The sequence below is a fragment of the Neovison vison genome, chromosome 1, assembly GCF_020171115.1.
Source record: "Neovison vison isolate M4711 chromosome 1, ASM_NN_V1, whole genome shotgun sequence".
NCBI classification, from domain to species: domain Eukaryota; kingdom Metazoa; phylum Chordata; class Mammalia; order Carnivora; family Mustelidae; genus Neogale; species Neogale vison.
In genome coordinates, this window is record NC_058091.1 from 46,705,980 (window position 1) to 46,731,129 (window position 25,150).

Below are 25,150 nucleotides of genomic sequence, written 5' to 3' on the forward strand. Positions count from 1 at the left end.
TGTCCATTAAGTCCATCTGGTATAACATGTTGTTTAAGGCCAATGTTTCCATATTGCTCTTCTGTCTGGATAATTTATCCATTCTGAAAGTGGGGTATTAAAGTTCCCTACTATAATTGTAATGCCATATGTTTCTTTCTTTACCTCTGTTAGTATTTGATTTATGTTTAGCTGCTCCTATGTTGGATGCATAAATATTTACAGATGTTAAACTTCTCATTTGATTGACACCTTTATCTTATTCAATGACTTTCTTTGTCTCTTATTATAGTCTTTGTCCTAAGATCTATTTGTCCAATGTAAATATAGCTACCAAGCTTCATTTCCATTTGCATGGAATATCCTTTTCCTTCTCTTCACAGACTCTTTAGTCTGTGTGTATCCTTATATCTGAAGTGAGTCTCTTATAGGTAGCATATAGGTGGGTCTGTATTTTTATCTATTCAGTCACTCTGTCTTTTGATTGGAGAATTTATCCCATTTACATTGAAGGTAATTGTGGTTAGGTATTATTACCATTTTATTAATTCTTTTCTAGTTGTTTTGTAGCTCCCCTCCATTACTTCCTTCTCTGGCTCTTATCATTTGTGATTTGGTAATTTTATATAGTAGTATGCTTAGATTCTTTTTATCTTTTGTGTATCTACTGTAGGTGTCTTCCTCTGAAAGAGGTATATTTGTATACTTTAAAAGCTGCTGCCTGGGGTTCACCTTCCAATCAGCCTGAGACTAGATGCTGATGGAGGTCTTTGTCTTTGGATCCTAGACAGGTTTTGACACACTCTCAACTACTGGGAGCTATTAAAAATAAACTAGGCTGCTTGGACAATCACAAAAATTTGAGAGACAGCCAAGAGCTAGGACAAGGTTGAACAGTAAGATTCATCTGCTATATGAGAATACTCCTTGAAGATGAAGCCTGGGAGATAAGAATTTCTGTCTGTTCCCTCTATGTGAAGGCCTAGAGTAACAGATCTGTTTGCTACTGCCCCATTGAACACATGACCACAAACCCCACTGGCCATCAGTACCAGGCTATCAAGGGATATGACATCTGGACAGCAGCCATAAAGGATGGGACACCAGATATGTGTATAGGTTCCTTTCTTGGAACTACTGGTGTGGACTGAGCAGATATTACAAGGCTCTGAAGTCAGCATGCTTTTCCTGCAGCCAATTTTGAATCCTAACATCACTGTACTTACTGTAATCTGTGCTTTCAATTTCTTCACTTCTTCATCAGGGTGCCATTGCCATAGTTTTTAAAGTAATTTTTGTTGTGTATACATTTCTAGGTTGACTATACACTACTCTTCACCCATTTTTAAAGATGTTGCTATACTGTCTTTTTATTTGCATTATTTCTAATGAGAATTTTGCTCTCTTTTTAATCTGTCTCTGTAAATAAGGTATGTTTTTCCTCTGCCTGCTTTTAAGATTTTCTCCTTACCACTGGTTGTGAGCAATTTGATTATTATGTGCCTTATTATTATTATGTGTAGTTTCTTTAAAATTTATTATGCTTGGGAGTTCATTGATCTTGCTACTGTGGATTTACAGTTTTCATTAGTTTTGGAAATTTTTGAACAATTATTCCTTCAAATATTTTCTACATTCTTTTAAGTTGTCCTGAGAGTTTACTGATGCTTCATTTTGGTGCTTTATTATTATATCTTTTTCTCTCTGTTTCATTTTGGAAATTTTCTATTACTGTGTCTTCAAGTTCACTAATATTTTCTTCCAAAATGTCTGACACTCCTTTAGTCTCAGTGTATTTTTCTTCTCATCTGTGGTAGGCACAATTCCAAAATGACCCCTGAGAGTTTTTGCCTAATCCATAGAACTGTAAATATGATGAGATATCAGGCTCCCAATTATGTAATGCTACATAACAAAAGGAATTTTTTAGATGTAGTCAAAGTTACTGGTCAGTTGACTTTGTGTTAGTCAAAAGGGAGACTATCTGGGTGCGCCTATATAATTATATGTCTTTAAAGTAAGTGAGTTCTTCAGGATTTCAGAAGAAGCCAGAGATATAGGAAATAATGAAGGATTGAGTGCACTGTTGTTGGCTTGAAGATAGAGGGATCCAAATAAAAAAGACCTGAGAGTGACATCTAGGCTCCCAGTGGCCTCTGGTTCACAGCAAGAAAGTGGGGATCTCAGCCTTATTGCCACAAAAAAGTTGAGTTTGCTGGTAACCTGAGTGATCTTGAAATTGAGTTCTTCTTCAGAGCCTTGAGATAAGAACTAATCTAGCCAATAGCATAATTTCAGTTCTACTCTAATCAGTACTTCCCGGACTTCTGACCCATAAATCTGTGTATTAAGTTGTTTTAAGTTTGTTGTTCTAAGCTACCAAAATTGGGATAATTTGTTCCCTAGCAATGGAAGACTAGTATATCATACCTTGTGACTTTTATCTCTAGAGGTTTAAATGGGAGGGGGGCTTCTTTTATATCTTCCATGTCTCTATTTAACTTTTTAAGCATAAGGAATGTTATTATAAAATTGATTTAATGTTCTTTTTTATTATAAAAATTATTTAATATTCAGCTAGTTTTAATATCTGTCAGTTCTGTATCAGTTTCATTTGCTTGGTTTATGTAGTATTCATTGTGGATTACATTTTCTGTTGTTTTCATGCCTTGTAATTATTGATTAGCAGCAATACATGAATAACTTTGTTGAGTGCTAGATATTTTTGTTTTCATGTAACTATTCTTGAGTTTTGGTCTGGGGGGGTGCAGCAAGCTTACTTGGTAACAGTTGGATCCTTTCAGTTCTTGCCTTTAATATTTGTGAGGCACCAGCAGAGTTGTATTTAGTTTAGTACTATTATTTTTCCACTCAAAGGCAAGTATTAATTAAGTATTCTATCAATTCTTATGAGTTACAAGGTTTTTCCAATTTAACTGGTGGGAATAGACACTATTCCTGGTCCTCTGTAAGTACTGAGATACTATTTCTTCTCATTCTTTAAATGGCTCTTTTTTTTTTTTTTTTTTGGTAGTTTTCACAAATGCATGAGCTGATCCATTCTCAGGGTTTTGAGATTTTAGACTTCTGTGTGAAACTCTCTCCTCTCTGGTTCTCGTATTCTGCAAACTCTAGCTTCCTTTATCTGCTTAGACTCCAAGCTCTATCTCTTAGACTCAAGGAGTCTACTTAGGCTCCACCCCGCTTCCTTTTCCCTACCATAGCCTGAAAATTCTCTCAAGGCTGAACTGGGCAGTCATAGAGATTACCTCATTTATTTCCTATCTGATTTCAGGGATTACTGGCCTTCATTGCCTGATGCCCACTGTCTTTAAAACTGTTGTTTCATGTATTTTCTGCAGCTAGTGTGTGTGTGTGTGTGTGTGTGTGTTGTTTCAGGTTCAGTCATAAATCTGTTTCCTCCATCTTAGCCAGAAGTCTTTCCCTGATCTTTTGACATGCTGTGGTTTGTTCAGATACACTGCTTATGCCTAAAAAACATATCTTGTTAACAAGTATGTATGGTAAGGCATAAATCACCGAATGCCATATATTGTGTACCACTTTATTTATACATTTACTTCCATATTGTTTTGACATCCAAATAGAATTAGACAACTATTCAAATCAGATTAAATTTGCCATTAGAAGATAGTGGGGAGAAAGCTAAGTTGTGAGAATGATCAGGAGTTGACAGTAGAGGATATGGCAAAAATAAAATGATGAGAAAGGAGGAGGGCATATTGTAAAAATCAGTGAGGTAGTAGTGTAGGAGGAAGAATGGAAATAAAGATGAAGAAGGAAATGATCCTTGGAGGGCAGTTTTTATGTAATATGTATTTTCATATGTTGGGGTAAGGCTGTTTTCTCTCTCTGTCTCTCTCTTTTTGTTCTAGGTCTCTGTACACTCCTATACATGCATTTTTTCTACATGCATCTACAATCATGTAGTTCTAAATAGAGTATATGATAAATGAGGACAGTTGTTCATTCCTTCAGTAAGTAAGTTTTATTTATCATCTATTTTAATAGAGGCACTGGGCTATGATAAAAGACACAAGTTTTAAGGATAGATACAGTTGTTCATTTCAAGGGTGGTAGAGTCTAGCAAGGGGGACAGGGAGTAGACCATAATAACAGACTTTGTGGCTAAGCTAAGAGTAAACAGGGCACTAACAGATCCATAGAATGCCACCTATTCCAGAGTTGGGGTGGGGGTGCTCAAGGAAAACATCCCTGAAGTGAGAATTGGAGAATGAAGAATTGAGCAAATAAAGTGGGAGAGGGAGGAAAGAACGGGTGTTCCGTGCAGAGGCAACAAGGCTAGTGTCAACAAAGAATGGTTTTACAGAATGGCAGAGTTTAATATAGGTGGAGCAAGTGCTGTAAGGGGTATGGGAATTTATTGGAAGGTTTGAGAAATTTGGGAGTAGACTTGACGCTTTCCAGGTGTTAATGTAAGTGGTGGCTAGAGTCTGAAGAACATCTGCCCTAAGGGTTTTTGGTAATATGTTTGGTAATATGTTTCCTGGATATTCCTTCCTTCTGCAGAAGAAGCCAAGGGTGAGAGATGACATTTTTTCTTGTATTGGTTTTCCTGGGTAAATCCCTCTCTCATCATTTTATAGCCAGGAACATACCTTCTACATGACAAGATGGGACTTCTTATAGTTTTGGTGTATGTATTCTGGCAGATTGTAGAAGCTCAAGAGAGTGCTTCTGTCTATTCCAAATAGTTGGACGTGGTGCTTATGACTTTTGCAAATAAAGAAATGAAGGCCAGGCAATATGAAGCAATGGATAGGTGACTACATCTTGGCAGTTTTGTTTTCAGAAGAATATTTTGTTTTCTTTTGAGCTTTAAGGAGGGACATTTGAGTGTTTTGAGCCCCTGTTCCTTGGTCTGCAGGCATAAAGAAGTCAGGCTGAAACAGTAGTGAAGGTGTAACAAGTGGGGATATATTACAGCGACCCATATTTTGGCATTTTAAACACAAGCCAAGCAATTTTTTAATTATCCAAATATATAGAGTGCAAGGAACAGGCTAAATTACCTTCTTTGATCACTTGAGCAGTTATAAATCACTGATTAAATATTTAAAGTTTTTTTGTTATTTACAGAAGGCTGATAACTTTAAATTTGCATAATATTTCATAATAGTTTATTAAAAAATGATGCACGATATAGAAAGCAATGTATCACTTAAATTACTTTCAAAGAAAAGCATTCACCTGCCCCTGCTTTATGGTTTATTGGAATAATTTTGATTGTAAAATAGCATTTTCTTTAAGAAAATTTGTGTGGTTTTTTTGGTATTAGTTTTCCAGATATAAGATGCAGAAAAGGAAAAAAATAATTGTAAATTCTATATCCCCTGGTAGCCAGTCCTCCCAGACAACATAGAGGTAATATTATTGTGATTGTCTTGAGCATCTGTCTGGGCTCAAATTGAAACCCTGCAATTTTAGCTGTAAAAACCTGAGCTTATTATATAAACTCTCTAAGCATCTTAGCATCAGTTCGCCCACCTGTGGTACAGGTATCTCTTTCACTCCCTCTTGTAGACAGACCTGTGTTTCTCAAGCAAAGCTATTTTACCAGCTGGTCTGGAGGTCCAGTGCACATCCTACTCAGGCAGGAAATTAAGAGTATGTTCTTTTCTGCTCTTCACGGTAGAAAAGCAACAAGAGATAATAGTGGGAAAATATAGGCTTTCAAAGTTAGCTAGACATGAGCTATTGCAATTTGTGGTAATTTTTCCTGAGTCTTACCTATAATTGAAGATTTTAGTTTCTCCATCTCATCCTTGTCATCCTCCTCCTCCTCCTCTTCCAGCTCCTACTTCTTTATTCGTGTATTCTAGCTACATGTAACAAAAGCATCCAAATCATACTGACTTCAACCATAATAAGGATTTTACCTGCTAGCGAAACTGGAATTCCTAGGCAGGACAGCTTCCAAGTAACTTACTCTCAGGGCCCCTGATTCCAGTTTTTGCATTTTTTAGCTCTTCTCTTCTTAGTGTACTGAGTTCATTCCCAGGTTGGCAGCAGTTCAGGGCCTTGGATCAAAAGGAACAATTTTTGAGGAATGCCCAAAGTATCTTCCAGAAGATGAGGAAAAACTTGCAGAAGTTCTAGGAAGCCTCTTCCTGGTATCAGTGGGTCACATGATTATTAATCAACCTCTGGAAAGAAGGATGAGATTTCCTTTAGATAGCTAAGACTCACCCTAACAGCTGGAGATGGGGTCAGGTTTCTCTGAGGCTGTATAGCAGAAGAGAAAATCCATGGAAGGAAAGGAAGACTGTTAGGGAGGAAGAAGGCAGGAATGGATAAAGGGTAGATAAGAACAATCCAGTCTACCTGGAGTTCAGGCATTGCTCTCTCAGCTCTTCTGCTTATGTAACAAGTAAGCTCCCTTCTCTATTTGGTTCCAGGTTAAGATTATTCAGACACAGGGCCCCAGAGGTTGCTTACATCTTCCATTGGCATGCCTCCGAAGTAGACTTTCTGGGCATACAGCCTGTACTAGAGTCTTGGAGATTCTGCCCTCTTCCTTTATTATCGCGTTCACTCTGCCCGCAGAGAGACACGACACGTAGTTAAGGAGAGCTCTTTTATTTCTGCATGCTAGCTTCTTACACTCCGGAGGATGCTTCTTCCCTGCTGGCCGGCGCGGGGCTTGCCCTGGGGCGCTCTCCGAGGACAGGGAGCCAGCGGCGAGCAGGAGGCGCGGCGGGGCGGCGGCCCGGGTCCCCTTGGCTCCGGCAGGGCGGCGCTGGCGGCGATGGCGGTGGCGGCTCCTCACGCTTTCCTTTCTCCAGGCTGCTGTAGCCGCTGCTCATGCTGCTGGTCCCGTCGCGCGTGGGCCGCCTTCCCCCCAGGAGCAGGCGGCCAGGCAGGGGGTGCTGCGCCCGCCTGCCCCGCTAGGTTCCCGACAGGCCGCCCCGGCTGCCCGCCGTCCTGCTGCAGCTGCGGCCGCCGCTCACTCTCTCCCCGGTCCTCCCGGCCCCTCCCAGTTATATGTTCATGGTCAGCCAATCACAGCAGGGTACATGAGTTAGGCGCGTGGACACTGCACTAAAGCATACAGGGCATGCAGAGATCACGCACAGAGCATGCAGGCGCCCGGTCCAATGAGGATTGCTTCCTCATCGGGATGAAGCTTGTTTATTCTAAAGCCTGACCGCACTGGCTCATTGCCAGCCGCCATCCCGTCCGGCCTGCCTTGTGGGGTCCTGGACACCCCGACACTTTATCACACATTCATTGTTTGTGCTTTTGGTGGGCTGGCTTTTATGACAGGATTTTATATTTTCCTTCATGAATTAATATTCTCCTTGGCATTTTCACCCCATCTAAGGCTTCCAACGCTCATTTGAGATTCCAGTGCTCCACTCAGTGAGAACCATCTTTCCCAGGAACTCATCATCTGGTCTTTTCTTGTTACACACTTTGAAATCAACTTTGGAAAATTTAAAACCCAACTATGTTTGATTATTCTCCATCCGTTATACCAGATTGTTTTCAATACCAAATTATTCTCATTGTCATCATCCAGGGGGCATGGAATGGGTAGAGGAGAAAAAGCACAGACTGCTGCTGGGAGGAGCCACAGCTATAATTCCTTTATTGGGAATCGAGGGGAAGACTTTCCAGCTTGGGGAATGGAGGATGAGGCTCCATTTTGCAGCAGGAAGAACTGGTCTGTTTGCTTTGTTTTGAGGAGTTGCTGCCACTGAGGAAAGGGAAAGCACTGTGTTCTTGTAATCATATACTCACCAGTGGCTAATTTCAAAGGATTTTAAAGCATAGTCCCAATTTTTCAAAAACACAAATTAAAAACTGATTTACTACAAGGTTGTTTTTCACTCCTGACAGCAACGATATGTCATAATCTGTCAAACTCCCTCCAGGGAGCAATATGTGTTACTGTGAATGAAGGGGCCAACACAAGCCCTTTTCTTATATTCTCTTCCAGAGACAATACTTTCTTTCTGTTTCTTGGAAAGAATATGGCACTAATTTGGCACTTACAGATACACATGTTAAGACTTTTTACTTATATTTAAGATATTTTAAAAGAGTCAAGGATTCAAGTGATATTACTTTCATGATATTAACCAACTTTGAGCACAAACCATGTGCTAAACATTAAAGTGTATTAATTTATTTAGTTTCCACAAACTGCTATGAGGGTAAGTAGTATTATTTATCTGTTGAAGCTAGGACCCAGAGAGAGAAAGTAATTTGTCCAAATTAACCCAGTTGGTAAACAGCAGAGCTAGATTCAAATCTAGCACTCTATCTCCAAACTATTTGCTTTTCACCACTTACATCTCTTCGAAGTCTGTCCTTCACCCTTTTACACACATCCCTTGCAGGTTCTATGTTGTGTTACTTTTCTTATCCTTAGGAGTATTCCTTTGTTGTTCTTTTTTCTTAGCTCCTTTACTCCCCTATCCCTTTTCATGATTTCAGTGTCCTTTCCATGTGGAGACAGGTTCATCCCAGCAAGGAGTGGTCTGACAGGGCCCAAGGGAAGAACTGGGTACAATTGAAAGAGGGATATTGGATAATGAAATCAGTGACTAATAAATTAATCCCAGGGGATCAAAATATTCTAAGGACCTAGAAGAGAGGGATCCAGAATCTTAGTAGATAGAAAGTTATATACAGTGGCCTTGGTAAGCAGTCAGACAGCAGAGCATGGGGTCACAGCCCTTCTGTTTCTCATTTGGGTCTGTCCATCACTTGATTTGCTCTATTTCAAGTTCTATTTCTGGTGATGAGAACTTTTATATGCCTTTCCCAGCATTGTTCCTGTGACAACTTTTGCCCTTTTTTTTTTGGTCTTTGATGGGCTCCTGGACCTTCCTAGACACAGTAGGAAAAAAAAGTCCTAGAACAAACTATTTCTTAGTTTTTTTTTCATGCACCAAAAATTTATTGAATTTTCCATACACAAAAATCACGCCTAATGGATTTAAAAATTGAATGTAGGACCCAAAGCCATAAAACTTAACAGTAAGTTAAGAAAGAAGAAAACTTAACAAGTAAGTACTTCAACACTGGTTTTGGCAATGATTTTTTGCATTTGACACCAAAGGCAACAAAAGCAAAAATAAACAAGTGAGCCTATATCAAACTAAAAGTTCAGCAAAGGAAACCATCAACAAAATGAAACCCATGGCATGGGAGAAAATATTTGCAAACCACATATCTGAGAGGGGATTAATATATCTAAAATACATAAGAATTCATGCAACTTAATTTAAAAACAGAAAATAAAAATGAAATTAAAAAATAGGCAGGGGCACCTGGGTAGCTCAGTTGGTTATGCCTGCCTTCAGCTCCAGTCATGAGCCCCCAGTTCTGGGGTCAAGCCCCACGTTGGCTCCCTGCCCAGCAGGGAAGTCTGCTTCTCCCTCCTCCTCTGTCCCTCCCCCTGCTCAAGCTCTCTCACTCACACACACTCTCTCTCAAATAAATGAAATATTTTTGAAAAAAATGGCAAAGGACATGAATAAACATCTTCCCAAGGAACACATACAAATGACCAACAGGTACATAGAAAGATGTTCAACATCACTAATCACCAGGGAATTGCAAATCAAAGCTACAGTGAGATAGCGCCTGGTACCTGTTAGACTAGTTATTCTCAAAAGACAAGAGATTCCTCATGGAGTGAAATTATATGGTATTTGTCTCTCTCTGTCTGACTTATTTCACTCAAATGTGGAATTTAGGAAACAAAAGAAAGACAGAAAGAGACATAAAATGTTCTCTTAGATACGGAGAAGAAACGGATGCTTGCCAGAGGAGAGGTGTGTGGGCGGGATGGGTAAAACAGGGGATGGCGATTAAAGAGTTAACTTACCTTGATGAGCATTGAGAAATGTATAGAATTTTTAAACCATTATACTGTACACCTGAAGCTAATGTAGCATTGTTAATTATACTTGAATAAAAGATGTAAAATTAGGAAAAATAAAAATGTTGGATGAAGGAAAAAGAGATGAAAAGTCCTGGCAAGGATAGGAGGAAAGGAACCCTTGCACACTGTTGGTGGAATTTTTTCCCATTATAGAAGACAATATGGGGGTTCCCCAAGAAGTTAAAAACAGACCTACCATATGATTCAGCAATCCCTTCTCTGAAACAAATTATTATCTTGAAATGATATTTATACTCCCATGTTTATTGTAGCATTATTCACAACAGCCAAGATGTGGGGACAACCTAATTTAAAATTAATGGATGAATAAATATCTTTCTCTCACTCTTAAACACACACACACACACACACACACACACAGGAATACTATTCAACCTTTAAAAAGAAGGCTGTAATTTATGAAAATATGGATGAACCTGGAGCACATTGCACTGAGTGAAATAACTCAGAGAAAGACAAATGCTGCCTGGTATCACTTATATGTAAAGCTAAAAAAAATCAAACTCATGGAAACAAAGAATTGAAAAGTGGGGTCATGGGCCAGGGATGTGTGAGCTAGGTAGGGGTTGGTTAAAGGGTACGGACTTTGAGGTATAAGATGAATGAGGTCTGCATAACATGGTGACTATAATTGATAACACTGTATTGAATAATTAAACTTTGCCAAAAGAGTAATACTTAAATGTTCTCACACACAAAGAGGGTGAATGTGAGAGGTGATGGATGTGTTAATTAATTGGATGAAAGGAATCTTTTCACAGTGCGTGTGTATATCAAATCATCACATTGTATACTTTTTTATACAATTTGTACACAATTTTATTTCTCAATTATACCTCAATAAGTCTGGGGAGGGGGAACCAACAAATGCTCTCTGGAGCCTTTTCCTGTGATGGTGACAGAGGGATGAAGAGAACACGGGAGCATATTCTGTGTGAAGCTTTCCTTGGAGGTCCCTGAAATTAAAACCAGATTAAACTTTCATCGCTACATGTGTTGGGATATTATGTTTGTCTAATATTTATTTATGTTTGTCTTATATTTTCTTTCACTTTCCCGTTGTTTTCAGCTGTAGGATATCTGAGGCAGGAGACTGTGGGAGAATGGAGATTTCTCTCAGAGACCAAAGGTATGTGGCCTAAATGAATCATGACAGAACACTGCCTGATGTCTTCCCAGGTGTCACATGTTATGTGCGAAGAAGGGGTGAGGAAGAGGTTAAGTGTTGGGTAAGGACTGTGGGAGGTGAGCTCTTTGCTACTGCATGTTTTTATACTCTGGTGAAAATGTACAATTACATGGCATGCTGATTTAAATTCGTTTTAACACCAGATATAAAATTCTCAGAAGAAAGATTATCAACTTGCCTATTTATTAAAAATCAAGCAAAGCTGTGGCTGAAAATGTTTAATGAAAATAGATTCTTTGGGGGAAACCATGCTGAACTACCGTTGCTTAAGGGATTGTGTGCAGGTTCCTATTATTGGCAGGGCACTCACTCATCAGCGTGAGTGACATCCTTCTCTCCTTGCCTTCCGCTCCACTGGCTCATGGCCATTACCATTCTCAAGGTTAAGCTATGAACAAGGGTGTTATTAGTTGGAAGGCTGAGAGTGTGAGAATCTTTCCCTTTTAGTCTTAATTCTGAATAATGTTCACTAGCAATTTAAGCCTGTCTTTTCACCCACAAAACCAATGTGATTCTCTTGCTTTGTTCTTTTTACCTTGCTGAGCCTCAGTTTCCTTGTCTATTAAGTGGAGAACATAGATTTCAGAGTTTCTTTCCAGCTTTGGTCTCCTGTGGTGTCTATGATCTGATAGCCTTGAGAAGAGGACGAAAGTAGCTCATCAGTGGGAAACCTCATCTTAAGTAGCAAAAGAGTTTCTGAAAAAAATACATGTAGAAAATTGAATTTTAAACATGCCAAAAAAATGGTTTTAAAAGGAAATTTTTAGTGACCTGCTTTGGAAAGTTTTTTTCTCCAACTTCACCTAATTTGATGTGTTTTGATAGCTGGACTTAAAATAACCACTTATCTCTTGTTGTCTCTCTATAAAACATAAACTTGTTTTGCCATATGCTTGTTAAATGGTAAAAGCATCAATAAAATCCTCAATCTCCATGATGTGTGGAAATCATCCAAAGAGAGTTAAATATACAGTATTTGCCCCTGGGAGAGTGCTTGATATATCAGCTGTGTGTATACATGAGGGACAAAAAAACAAGTGAAATTATGATATTTTAATTGAGTACAAGGAATACCAAATATCTCAAGTGATATACTAGGTGAATTTCTATTCAGTGGATGGAAGAAGACATCATCTCGTGTAGTAAATTAAAGAGCACAGGTTGAAGGACATCAGAATTTATGAACCCCTATAGAGAAAGAGATGCCCCACTGATTTGGGGAGAAAAAGGCATAAGCATTGGATGACATCTGGAAGACTCGAAAATGTGAGCTTAGCTCATTCTGAAGAAGATCCAGTTATCTTTACTGTAGTGGGTGGATAGTGCCCTCCAAATATGTCTGTAACTAATCCCTGGAATCTGTCACTCTGTTACCCTGCATGGCAAAAGGGACTTTTGCAGCTGTGATTAAGGTTGGGGAGATGAACCTGGTCTAATTATATTAGTCCTTTAAATCAGAGAACCTTTCCCAAAGATGTGATCAGTAAAAAAGGGTCAGGAAGATGCGGTGTTGTTGGCTTTGGAAATGGAGGAATAGGCTGTGAGCTAAGGAATGCTGACCGCTCTAGAAGCCCAAAACAGATTCTCCCTGAGAACCTCCAGAAAGGAATGTAGCTCTGCCGACACCTTGATTTCAGTTGATGAGATGTGTATGAGGCTTCTGACTTACACAACTGTAAGATAATAAATTTGTTGTTTTAAGCAACTAAATTTGGAGTAATTTGTTACAGCAGCAATAGAAAAACAATATATACATCGAAGTAGAGGTAAAATGTTTTATGACATGCTCTAGTAATACCTTCACTGTGTTCATTTTCTTGGTGAAATTTAAATCTCTACATTGTTACTATTGGGGTCGATAATATTTGATAATTTCACGAAATATCCAGGTTTGGATCCCATTGGATTTTTTCTTTCATTTATTTACTTTAATGTTGAAGAAATATTTTCAACATATAAATCACAGGAAGCAGGGTGACTGGTGAGAAATGTTTGTTTAATAATTTGATAATTTGTCTTCATGGTAGGGACCATACTGAATTTTATAAGGTTTTAAGTTCAAAATTGATTTTACATATGATACTTAGTAGGCACCCTCTTTGCCAGTGTGGTGAGAGAGAAGGGCATTGGCTTTGGGAGTCAGATATTCCTCAATTCAAATTCCAGCTCTACCACTTAGTAGTGTGAATTTGGACAAGTAGCTCAATTTCTGTAAGTATCAGTTTTCTCTTCCTTACTTAGGAGTTAGTACCTGCTTTTGCAATGAGGATTAAGTCAGTTTGTGTTTGTTAACAGGCTAGCACACTCTCTGGCTCCGAGTTGTATTTCTTTCTTTACTACCTTCTTTGTTTGCTGCATAAGTCCTTTTACAATGAGTTCATTCAAATTTCAGTGTGGAGTTACTTACTGAGATACTTGAAATTAGATTTCTACTGCCTGCTGTTCAGCACTTTTCCTTTAGTAGCCCAAACTTGTTGCCAAATGATAATATATTCTTTAATATCTAAGATAGTAGGGGTCCCAGATTAAATCTAAATTATTTCTTCCCTAGGATTCATGGGGGATTTGGGAGATCATTACTTTATCAAACCAAAGAACCTCATAGGAAAGAATTCAATCTATGAGAGGAAGAAATGGTGGTAAAAGTCTGGTTTCAGGTCAGTGGCCTAGGGCTCCAAGGGGCCAACAGCAAGCTGTGTGTGGAGTTTTGGGGCCAGAGCTCGATTTCAATCAGACAAGGCTCTTACTTATCATGTTTCCTTAGAAGTTTTTCTGATTTTGTTGTTGTTGTTGTTTTAGTTAGAAGGGGGTTTTATGCCTTAGAAGGTTTGAATACTACTTCCTTTTGATATAGAATGTTGGGATATGGAGAAAATTTAACTCAGAAGTCAAAATGAGTGGTATTCATACTAAAATTATGCTACTGCTTTCCTCATATGCGTATAAGATTTTCCAGGACTTAAGTTTTTTTTTTTTAAATCTGATATTTGGCAGGATTCTTATTTCTATTTAAATTTGTGGGTCATGGCTAATGTTCATCAACTGCTTCATATGTGCATATGATCTCAAACTCAGTTGAGTTTATAGCCACATTTATTTATAAACTTGTTTTATTATTAATGATTCCTAAATTTTTATTAGACATTGTTGCTGCATCAAAATGACTTTCTTGAATCTGCAACTAATTGTGTTTATATCCACTTCACAATATGACTTTTTAGAAAGTATTCTAATGATGTAATGTCTTTTTCTCTTGGGTGTGATACCATTTCTTTGCTTTTTAACAATTGCCTTTGTTAAAACATCCCATTGCTTTAGATCTCTATTAGAAATACAGATATTTCCCCTCTTTTTGTCACAACAAAGAATTGGATACATAAACTGAAAGGCTAAATCAGGTTATACAACTCATAACAAACAGAGGAGGAACAGCACCTATCAATAGTAGTCCACCAAACAATTTAAACTTATCAGATATATTCCTGAAGTATGATTGAGCAACCAGTTCTCATGTTTCTTTTTCTTGAAAGCAAAAGAACTATTGTGACCTCAGGAGGTAAACCCTGTTATTTACTAATAGCCAAAGTCACCTATGCCTTCTATTATACAAAGAAATAAAAGCAAAATTGCTCAAGGTCCTGGGAAATACATCCTAGAATGTATTTTAATGTTGTGGCACTTAGAGTTGTGTTTTCATCATGGAGCTTTCTTTTGAGTAGCAGTGGTTCTTAGTCCTTCTTCCATGTGGGGAGCTTCTAAGAAATACTGATGCTCATGCTCCTGAACAAATCAGAATTCGCCTCTATAAATCCAATATGTTACCTAATTAAGGGCCTGTTGCTTAAGTGTTGAATTCAACATTCATTCATTTCTGGAGAGAGCAGATGAACATGGCTTACAGGGCCACCTTGTGGGTTTTTCTACAGCTAGCCTGGTCACTTGCCTGAGGAATTTAAAATTTTAAGACTGAAATGTTTGCAAACATTTATTAATGGGATCTCTTGAAATATTAATTTTCACAGCCTGTAAGGAGGGTTGCTATTAGTAACAGAAATAGAGTTCATAGGTTTTTTTGGTTTTTGTTTTCCTCCTATCCCGTTCACTTGTTGGGGAATTCAGATTCATATCTTTCACCACTCACCTTTACAATGGAAAACAATTGGCTAAAGAAAACTCAAACTATGTATTCAATTAACAGCTAATCTGCATCCTGGCAGTTTCTTCAAGCTGCTCTGGAGGCTAGTATGGTCTGTCATGGGAAGTTTCCAGCCAAAGGTATTAATTAAGACTCATTAGGGTAGTCAAAATAGATTGTCTGTTTTGCTTCCATCTTCAGTCTCCGGCATCTCCATTAGTCTTACAGTCATAGCCATGGTTGTGACTCATACTTTTGTTTTCTTACCCTCTACATGGATCTGCCAGTTTCACATCTGCATAAGTTTCCCGTTTCTTCTTGGCATGCCCACCTAGTGTCCTTAACTCCCCGGTCCTCCTACTCATCCTACACGCTTGCTTCCCAAATCTGTATCCTTTTCTGCCATTCTTGCTATTGTTGCTCTTTTGCCAATATTTTCTTTATCTGTCTTGACATTCATCTGTTCTGACGCTCTCCACTTTTGAACCTGAGCTCTGTATCTATTCTCCCTCTTGACCTCTACCCACCTCTGCTAACCTTCATCCACTCAGGAGACTGAGTCATGAATTTCTGCCAAATTATGTAAAAAAAGAAAAAGTTAATTTTCCTTTCCTAAAAGAGATTTTAACCAAGTTCTGGTTTTGCTACTGCTATGAAGGCCTTTAATATCAGTGCTTGCCTGCATTTTGGTAAAATAACCCATTGTAAGATAAATGGAAAATTCTCTAATGTATAATTAGAGCATATTATAAAATTACAAATAGAACACTGGGACAGCAGGGAGCAATTAGCATGCAAAATATAACCTGCAATTACAAATAATAATAATTACATATAGGAGTATTTAATTTTTCATATCTCATAAAATACAGCAAGGAAAATAAATCTGAAGCCAAAGTCTTGTGTATGGAAGGAGTTATGTCAAGTTAAATGAGCATCAGTCTTTGGTGAGTGAGATTAATAAAACGACCAGATCAGTGGACACTTCCTGCAGACTAAAGGATATTTTCTGACCTTAAGAGCATCATTTCTGTCCACTGTAAGACTATTATCAAAATCAAGTTTGTGGCTAATTTGAGGATCTTTGTAGTTCAGACTATGTACAACATTTTATTGGGAATTTCATGTGCATTCTGGTTCTGAGAAAGGAAAAGACATTTTTTTGTAACTCAAATGTTATTTTCCCAAGTTCTATAATATATATTCAATTAGATTTAACTGAATTAATGGTTCTCATGGAACAAGGGCATTTGATCATTTAAATTTTTGAGTAGTGGGAGTCCACATGGTAAACAGAATATGCACCATTACAAGTAAACCCTTTTTATTTACAGTGATTCAGCAAAACCTGAGTGTCTTTGACTATATAGATTACTAACAGAATGGAAAAACCAGGTGAAGAAAGTTCAAGAATAATTTCTCCAAAGAAAGCTATGCCCAATATGAATATTAAGCATTAGTGTTTAAAAGTAAAAACAAAACAAAACAAAACCCTTAAATTTTTGAAGAAGATTTTCTTAATGAAGCAATTCAGGACTCTTTATACTGTCTGAAAAACAAGGCAAAAACCTGATTTCTTATGGGTGCTTGATATAATGTGAAAAGTGTTATTTTGTTTTCCTTGTAGGAGTAAAAAGATAATAGGACAGGCCTAAATTCTCAAAATAGATTCTTATCTAGATAAGGGACAGAAACACACTTCTCTTTATTCAATTCTTAATCCCTCCAGAGGGGTGGGCTGGTTTTTGTTTTGTTGTGATATTAAAGGAGACCAGTTTAGGGTAAAATAATAGAAGTCACGGCTTTATTTTTTTTTTTTAATGCATCATTAAAATATCAGTCCTTGAATGGAAAATGACAATTCACATTTTATTCAGAAGTTTCTGATTTCTGGAATTCTTTTTTTTTTTTTTAAAGATTTTTTATTTATTTATTTGACAGAGAGAGATCACAAGTAGGCAGAGAGGCAGGCAGAGAGAGAGAGAGGAGGAAGCAGGCTCCCTGCTGAGCAGAGAGCCTGATGCGGGACTCGATCCCAGGACCCTGAGATCATGACCTGAGCCGAAGGCAGTGGCTTAACCCACTGAGCCACCCAGGTGCCCCTGATTTCTGGAATTCTTAATAAAAATTCCATAGCTTCCAGAAATAAGTTTCAATGTCTATAATTTGTGCTATTAAGTTGCTTTTATAATTTATGTACATAAACATAGAGAAATATCTTTTTCTAAAAGCTTCCCAAAAAATGGTAGACAAAACATTCAAAGATATCAATCAGATTTGTGTCATGATTGAAGTATTCAGGAGATTTTCATATTGATCTAAACCAGTACTTAGTATACCCCTTGCCTCCACCAACAGTATTGGCATCACCAGGGAGTGGGGAGAGTAAGGGTTGTCGGAAATGCAAATTCTCTGCCCCAAATCCACTGAATCAGAAGCTCTTCAGGTTCTCTTCAGGAATCGGGCAATCTTAATTTTAACAAGTCCTCCTGGTGATTCCACTGCATGCTAAAGTTTGAAAAATAGATCAGTGTGTCCATTCATCTATTCATTGATTCATTCATAATAGCTGTTGCCATTAATATGTACCATATATTATTCTAAATTGCTATGAAGGAATGGGAGGCAAGGAAAGTGACAGGGAAAAAAGGGAGATCAAGGTTGCATATCTGGATCACCTTTGAAGATTTGTCAAAATAAAAAAGCCTGGACTTTACCTCATACCCCAGTGAACCACCACCTTCTCGTGATAGTTGTGCCTCCGCCCAAGGAATAGGGGAAGCCAGAATGGTGAAAGCTTTCCTAACATCTGGTGAAAGGACAAAATATTGATGGAAGATCCCTTCTCTGTAGGCAAAGGCTGCACACAGAGCAAGAGGAGTATTTCCACAAGAGGAGTATCTTCATCGTTTGGTGTCAAGTCTGTTTACTATGTTTGTGGAAGTGGCAGGAAACATACAGAGAAAATAGGACTTCTAAGGAATGGGTGTGTTTCCAGGCATCACTCAGCTCAGAATATATTTTATACAGTAGATATTTATAAAACTCTTCCTGTCATTGAGGTACAAAGCACAGGGCTCTGGCAGAGCATGTGTGGAATTTTAAAAGAGGAACTTAGGTTCCAGCCAAATTGGACCATCATTTTTTCCTGAACATTTCCCACCTCCTCCCATTTCCTAGGCTTTGATCAACCTCTTTCTGCCATCTGGAATGCCTCCACTTCATTTCTACTTCTCAAAATCCCATAAATTCACCAAGGCACACTTAAAAAATCTTTTTTTAAAAATATGGCCTGATATCCCTCTGCCCCTCAGTGTAATACAATGTCTCCTTCTTTCAGTTTCCTCGCAGTACTTGATGTGTACCTTTGTGTTGTGGGACCCATGTTCACACTGTCTTATGTAGAAATATAGGTGGTTTCCTATCAATGAATCTAACTTACTAGTCATCCCCATTAGCTATAGAAAAGACTTGATTTTTCCACTTCAAGTTTACTCATTCACTAGTCAAGTTGGGACTCAAATTCAGTCAGTTTAGGTTCACGCCTCCTACCGGGAGTGGTGTTCCCTTATAGGTATCTCCCTTCACCTTCCCAGACTCTAGAAAGGAAGGGGGACGCAGGTGTGCCTGGTTGGTCTTCTATGACATCTCACTATTTCTGTTCGGGAGGTATCTCTGGTTGGTATAGCTCTGGCTGGTATTGCTCATCTGCGTTCTAGGTATGGTTAGTGTCTCCCTACTATCTTCTCTGTCAATAATACTCCCACTGGTGAAGCTGTCCCCATACTCCCCTGGCCTTTCAGCATCTGCTAAGGGTCCCCCACCTCCCTGATGCAGCATTCTCAGGTAGGCCCAAGACTCTTTTTCACACCCTGAGGTTCTTCATTTTCAGATACTTCCATGTCCCTCTGAAAGGACTCCAGAGATTTTTCTGGGTTACTTTCTAGAGTAGAGGGTGGGGTTTATCTCGGACTCTCTCAGCCTAAACACAACTTGCTACTAATTCTACTCTATGGGCTAAGGGTGGCCCCGTTCACTCAGTGAGGAGTGAACTGGGTCACTCTCCTCTAAGGGTCTCTGTAGGAAATGATGCTCAAGCATCCTGCACCCTGGGATTATCAGCCTACCTGTTTCTGCATCCTCCCTCCCCACCCAAAGCTTTCAGTCCCAGAGGCACCCAAGACAGATGCATCTCAGCTCTCTGGCTCTTCCCACCCTTTCCTCAGTTTCCTCCTCCAGCCTCAGGATGGACTTTCCTCAAATCCCTCTTCTTTTCCCTACCATCTCCCTACTATTGTTTACAGTTAAAACTCTACAATCCTGTCTTCTATGATTGGCCAGATAGTGTTTTGAAGCACATCTTTGAAATTCCTGAGAAAATCCTTTGCTTTTCATGTGTCTAGCTCTTGTATTTGAAAGCTAGGGGTTTTCATGTCTATTGTGAAACCTCTAAATTAAAAAAAAAAAAAAAAAAAAGGAAAGTCATAATGTGGCTCTGAGTTCTTTATTCTAGGCAGATGCACCCTCTCCCTGAAAATGCTGAGCACATTGTTCTCAGTGTGTGGGGAGCCCCAGGGAACGTTTCATTTGGAATGAAAAATAGAGATATTGAAAAACAAATGAAAAATGTGTTTTTTTTTCTACACTTTTTTGGTTTGTCACGTTCTGCCTTTTGTTATATTACATATCTTCTTCTTTTTTTTTTTTTTTTTAAGATTTTTTATTTATTTGTCAGAGAGAGAGAGGGAGAGCGAGCAAGCACAGGCAGACAGAATGGCAGGCAGAGGCAGAAGCAGGCTCCCCGCCGAGCAAGGAGCCCGATGTGCGACTCGATCCCAGGACGCTGGGATCATGACCTGAGCCGAAGGCAGCTGCTTAACCAACTGAGCCACCCAGGCGTCCCTCACATACCTCTTCCACTTTTCTACTAGCACTCACTCAGACTGTCAACTTGATAAGAGTGGAGCCAAAACCCTATTCATCTCTAGATACTCCTCAGCACCTAGTGGGGTACTGTCTTCAGAAGTATTTCTTTCAATGTATTAATTCTCAATATTTTACTAACATTAAATAAATTTTAATCAATATTTTAATAACATTACATAAATAGCTATTTTATAGCTATTTGTTTATTACTGGAAAAAAATTTCCTTTGCCTGTGTCATCTTTTTGAGTTGCTTATTTAAATCCTGAGTAGAAAATAAAATTCTCTCAGGAGTTTACCCGTGATTTCCTAAAGCTTATACTGCCTTTATTTATAGTGATGATACTAAAAAACACCACCTAATACTGCTTTAAAAAAAGGGGGAGGCACCAGCACTCATTAGTTTTGCCTAATTAAAAGTGCTCAAATCTGTTTCATTTTATTTTAATTTAATTTAATTTAATTTTTTCAGTGTTTCAGAATTCATTGTTTATATACCACACCCAGTGCTCTGTGCAATACCTACCCTCTATAATATCCGCCAGCAGGCTCACCCAACCCCCAACCCCCTCCCCTCCAAAATCCTCACTTTGTTTCTCAGAGTCCACAGTCTCTCATGGTTTGTTTCCCCCTCTGATTTCCCCCAACTCACTTCTCCTCTCCATGTCCCCATGTCGTCTGTGTTCTTCCTTATGCTCCATAGGTAAGTGAAACCATATTATACTTGATTCTCTCTGCTTGACTTATTTCACTCAGCACAATTTCCTCCAGTCCGTCCATGCTGATACAAAAGTTAGGTATTCACCCTTTCTGATGGAGACATAATTCTCCATTGAATATATGTACCATATCTTCTTTATCCATTTGTCTGTTGAAGGGCATCTTGGTTCTTTCCACAGTTTGGTGACTGTGGCCATTGCTGCTATGAACATTGGGGTACAGGTAGCCCTTCTTTTTACTACATCTGTATCTTTGGGGTAAATACCCAGTAGTGCAATTGCAGGGTCATAAGGTAGCTCTATTTTTAATTTTTTGAGGAATCTCCACATTGTTTTCCAAAGTGGCTGCACCAACTTGCATTTCCACCAACCGTGTAACAGGGTTCCCTTTTCTCCACATCTTCTCCAACACTTGTTGTTTACTGTCTTACTAATTTCGGCCATTCTAACTGGTGCAAGGTGGTATCTCAATGTGGTTTTGATTTGAATCTCCCTGATGGCTAATGATGATGAGCACTTTATCATGTGTCTATTAGCCATATGTATGTCTTCTTTGGAGAAGTGTCTGTTCATGTCTTCTGCCTGTTTTTTGACATGATTATCTGTTTTGTGTGTGTTCAGTTTGAGGAGTTCTTTACAGATCTTGGATATCAGCCCTTTGTCTGTAGTGTCATTTGTGAATATTTTCTCCCATTCTCTGGGCTGCCTCTTTGTTTTGTTGACTGTTTCCTTTGCTGTGCAGAAGCTTTTGATCTTGATGAAGTCCCAAAAGCTCATTTTCACTTTTGTTTCTCTTGCTTTTGGAGACATATCTTGAAAGAAGTTGCTGTGGCTGTTGTTGAAAAGTTTACTGCCTATGTTCTCCTCTAGGATTTTGATAGATTCCTGCCCTGTGTTGAGGTCTTTTATTCATTTTGAGTTTATCTTTGTGTGTGGTGTAAGAGAATGTTGAATTTCATTCTTCTACACATAGCTGTACAATTTTCCCAGCCCCATTTATTGAAGAGACTGTCTTTTTTCCACTATATATTTTTTCCTGCTTTGCCTAAGATTATTTGACCATAGAGTTGAGGGTCCATATCTGAGATGTCTACTCTGTTCCACGGGTCTATATGTCTGTTTTTGTGCCAGTACCATGCTGTCTTGGTGATCACAGCTTTGTAGTAAAGCTTGAAATCAGGCAACGTGATGCCCCCAGTTTTGTTTTTCTTTTTCAACATTTCCTTAGCAATTTGGGGTCTCTTCTGGTTCCATACATATTGTAGGATTGTTTGTTCCAGCCTTTTGAAAAATGCCAGTGGAATTTTGATTGGGAAGCATTGAAAGTATAGATTACTCTAGGCAGTATAGACATTTTAACAGTGTTTACTCTTCTATTCCATGAGCATGTTATGCTCTCCCATCTTTTTGCATCTTCTTCAGTTTCTTTCATGAGTGTGCTATAGTTCCTCGAGTACAGATCATTTACCTCTTTGGTTAGGTTTATTCCCAGGTATCTTATGGTTCTTGGTGCTATAGTAAAGGGAATCGATTCTCTAAATTCTCTTTCTATATCAAATCTGATTCTTATAGCTATTAACCACCTGTGTGAGTTCTTTCTCTCCCTCTCCCTCCATCCCCGTCTCCTCCTCCAATCTTTCCCTTTCCTTTTGTCCCCCTTCCTCCCTCCTCTGCCAGCTTGCTTTCTCACCTGAATTTTGCCTTCACCTGAATTTTGAAGGCAGGTGTATAGATCCAAGAAGGTCCTTAAACACTGGTGTCTGAAGAATGGGTCTAGGCTGTTATGATGATAGGGAAGGCCAACTGGTTTGCTCATTTTGGTTCTCATATGTCTCAACTTGTAACGGAACCAACAAGAACCTTGAGTCTCGTCCCTGAAATCTGCAAGAGTAGAATATTAGCAGGGTTTTTTGGTTTGGTGCTCTAGAAACAGAGGCTTGTATTATTCAAATTAATAAAGAATTGTGGGCACAAAAGGAATATCAATATCTTCCTATCCATAGTGTTGATATAGATGGATAATACTGACCTATCTATAGTATTTATTGTCATAGATCAAGATTTATAGCTTTAGTTCTTACAATTATTTTTTAATATTTTATCTATTTATTTATCAGAGAGCACACATTGAGGGGGGGCAGCAAGCAGAGGGAGAAGCAGACTCTCTGCTGAGCAAGGGCCCTATGTGGGACTCAGTCCCAGGACCCTGGAATCATGACTGGAGCTGAAGACAGCCACTCAACTGATTGAGACACCCAGGTGTCCCTCTCATAGTTATTTCAATAATCAAAATATGAAACTTGCATATATGAGTCTGATTCTTAGTTAAAGCTGACTTGACCAGGAGAGTGGGTCATGGAGAGAATTACTAGCAGCCTGGAGCACGTGGCTCAGGCTCCCTGTCCCTGAGGCCCTCGTCACCACAGCTGCAGAGTGTTAGGTGCTGTACGTAAGTCACCAACCTGGACCCAGCAGGCACAGAGATCGGATGCTGCTGATCCTGCTTCCTGCCGGGCACCTAATCTTGCCACCATAGCTACTAGGGCAGAAGCGAGCTTCCCCTCCCTCCTGTGATCCTCTCTGCTTTATGTTGCTGGAAGGAGGTGGTGTGTCTGATTTGGTCAGGGGCTGGCATCCTGGTTGCAAGTTTGGCTTGAGAAAGTGAGACTCTGACAGACTAAGCCTGGGTGGTGGGAGAGAGGAAAGGGGAGAGTCCAACAGGACTGCAAAGAGAGAACATTTTCAGGCAACTGAGGAGTGGGAGGAGATTCAGAGGAATGGCAGCCAAATAAGGAGAGATGTCGACTTGATTGCAGTTAGAAGAATCTTGGGGAGGGGCACAGATGGAGGGACATTTGCAAAAACTAGGCTCTTGCTCATCTAGGGGAAGAGCTCTATGCTTCTGTGTTTGGAATATAACATCAAAAATACTATGGAGGAATAAACTGCTTGGTAAAGTTTTGTATCTATCTCACTGTATATGAAGTATTTTTATTTCTTTGTTATTCCCCCCTCCCCCACTTTTTTCCTTCAGTGTTCTAAAAGGAAAATTTTGGAAAAAAAGAAGAAAACTTTGGGTTGATAGACTCCAGTCTTACATGTAGATGATAGTTTCTCTTAGCATAATCTCCTTCAAAATTTTGGCTTTCTATGCTATCTCAGTCTCTCTCTCTCTTTCTCTCACCTAGTGGAGATAATATATAAAGCCCAGATTGTTGAAGGAACTGCCAGAGAGCAAAAGAACTGCTTCCTTTTTGATTTCTTGCCATAACTCTTCTGACTTTCTATGTCTTAGGCATAAAACAAAGGAAATAAATAAATCATTTAGGTGAGAATTCATGTTGAGAAATATAAGAAATATAAGGAATATAACAGGCTTTTTCTAATTGGAAGAGAATAACTTTCTGTCCTCACTTAAAAAATAAACAAGAATCTTTCCCATACTAAGAAGACTATTGATGCACTCTCAGAGGATGGGATGTAAAAGGAACAGTGTGTCTGACCATGTCTCCTCTCAGAAGTCATTGCAAAATAAGAATGGTAACAGCAACAAAATTACAGGTGTTCAACTTTATCTTTGATCCAGCCAGGAAATATCTGAAACTCCAAAGTTTAGTATAGGGAGGTGGGAAGTGGATGTGTGACTGTTCATCCTTTTAGCAGATCAAAGGTAGGTTGAATCTAAAGAGGTGTGTGTGGCATTTGGCAGAGGTTATCAGTGAGAAGATGGGTGATTTACCCTGTCGAATTTCAGGAACTAGAAATAGAAAACACCAGGTACCACACAGGATGGAAGAGTCAGGAAACTGAAAACAAGAGATCCATTTGTTTAAGGAGCAATTGGACCTCAGTTCCTACCTTCATTCTGAGAAGTTAGATGACTACCCTTCCTGTATCCCAATAGAAGTTGAGAGATCCATGTCTTGGAGAAATTTCAGAAATAGATTTTGGAATTACAGATAGCACACATAGAAGAAAGCAGTGATTTGCCAGATGGTAAACAGAGGAACTATAAGAAACTCTGTATTTATAATAAAGAGGCCTCTGCAGAGTTCTTTCATCACCTCACTTGAGAATACCAGCAGCCAGAGTCCTATTCCAGGGAAGGGATTAAAGGAAACTCAGAAACTGACCAGACCTACAAATAAAGATATTTTGGTGGGGTCTCAATGAAGAGCTAGATCCCTACTTGATTGCCCTACAATGAAGTTCACTAGTTGTCAAGCCCTGCCTGGATAGCAAG

At 39.0% G+C, this 25,150-nt stretch overlaps 1 long non-coding RNA gene across 1 annotated transcript in view; it reads left to right on the top strand.

Moving 5' to 3' along the window:
- The window catches only part of LOC122905089, a 161,056-nt gene that overhangs the window by 67,205 nt on the left and 68,701 nt on the right, over nt 1-25,150 (top strand). The window contains exon 2 of the long non-coding RNA XR_006384316.1: nt 11,010-11,069. This is a non-coding gene — a long non-coding RNA (uncharacterized LOC122905089). The remainder of the gene's footprint in view (nt 1-11,009; nt 11,070-25,150) is intronic.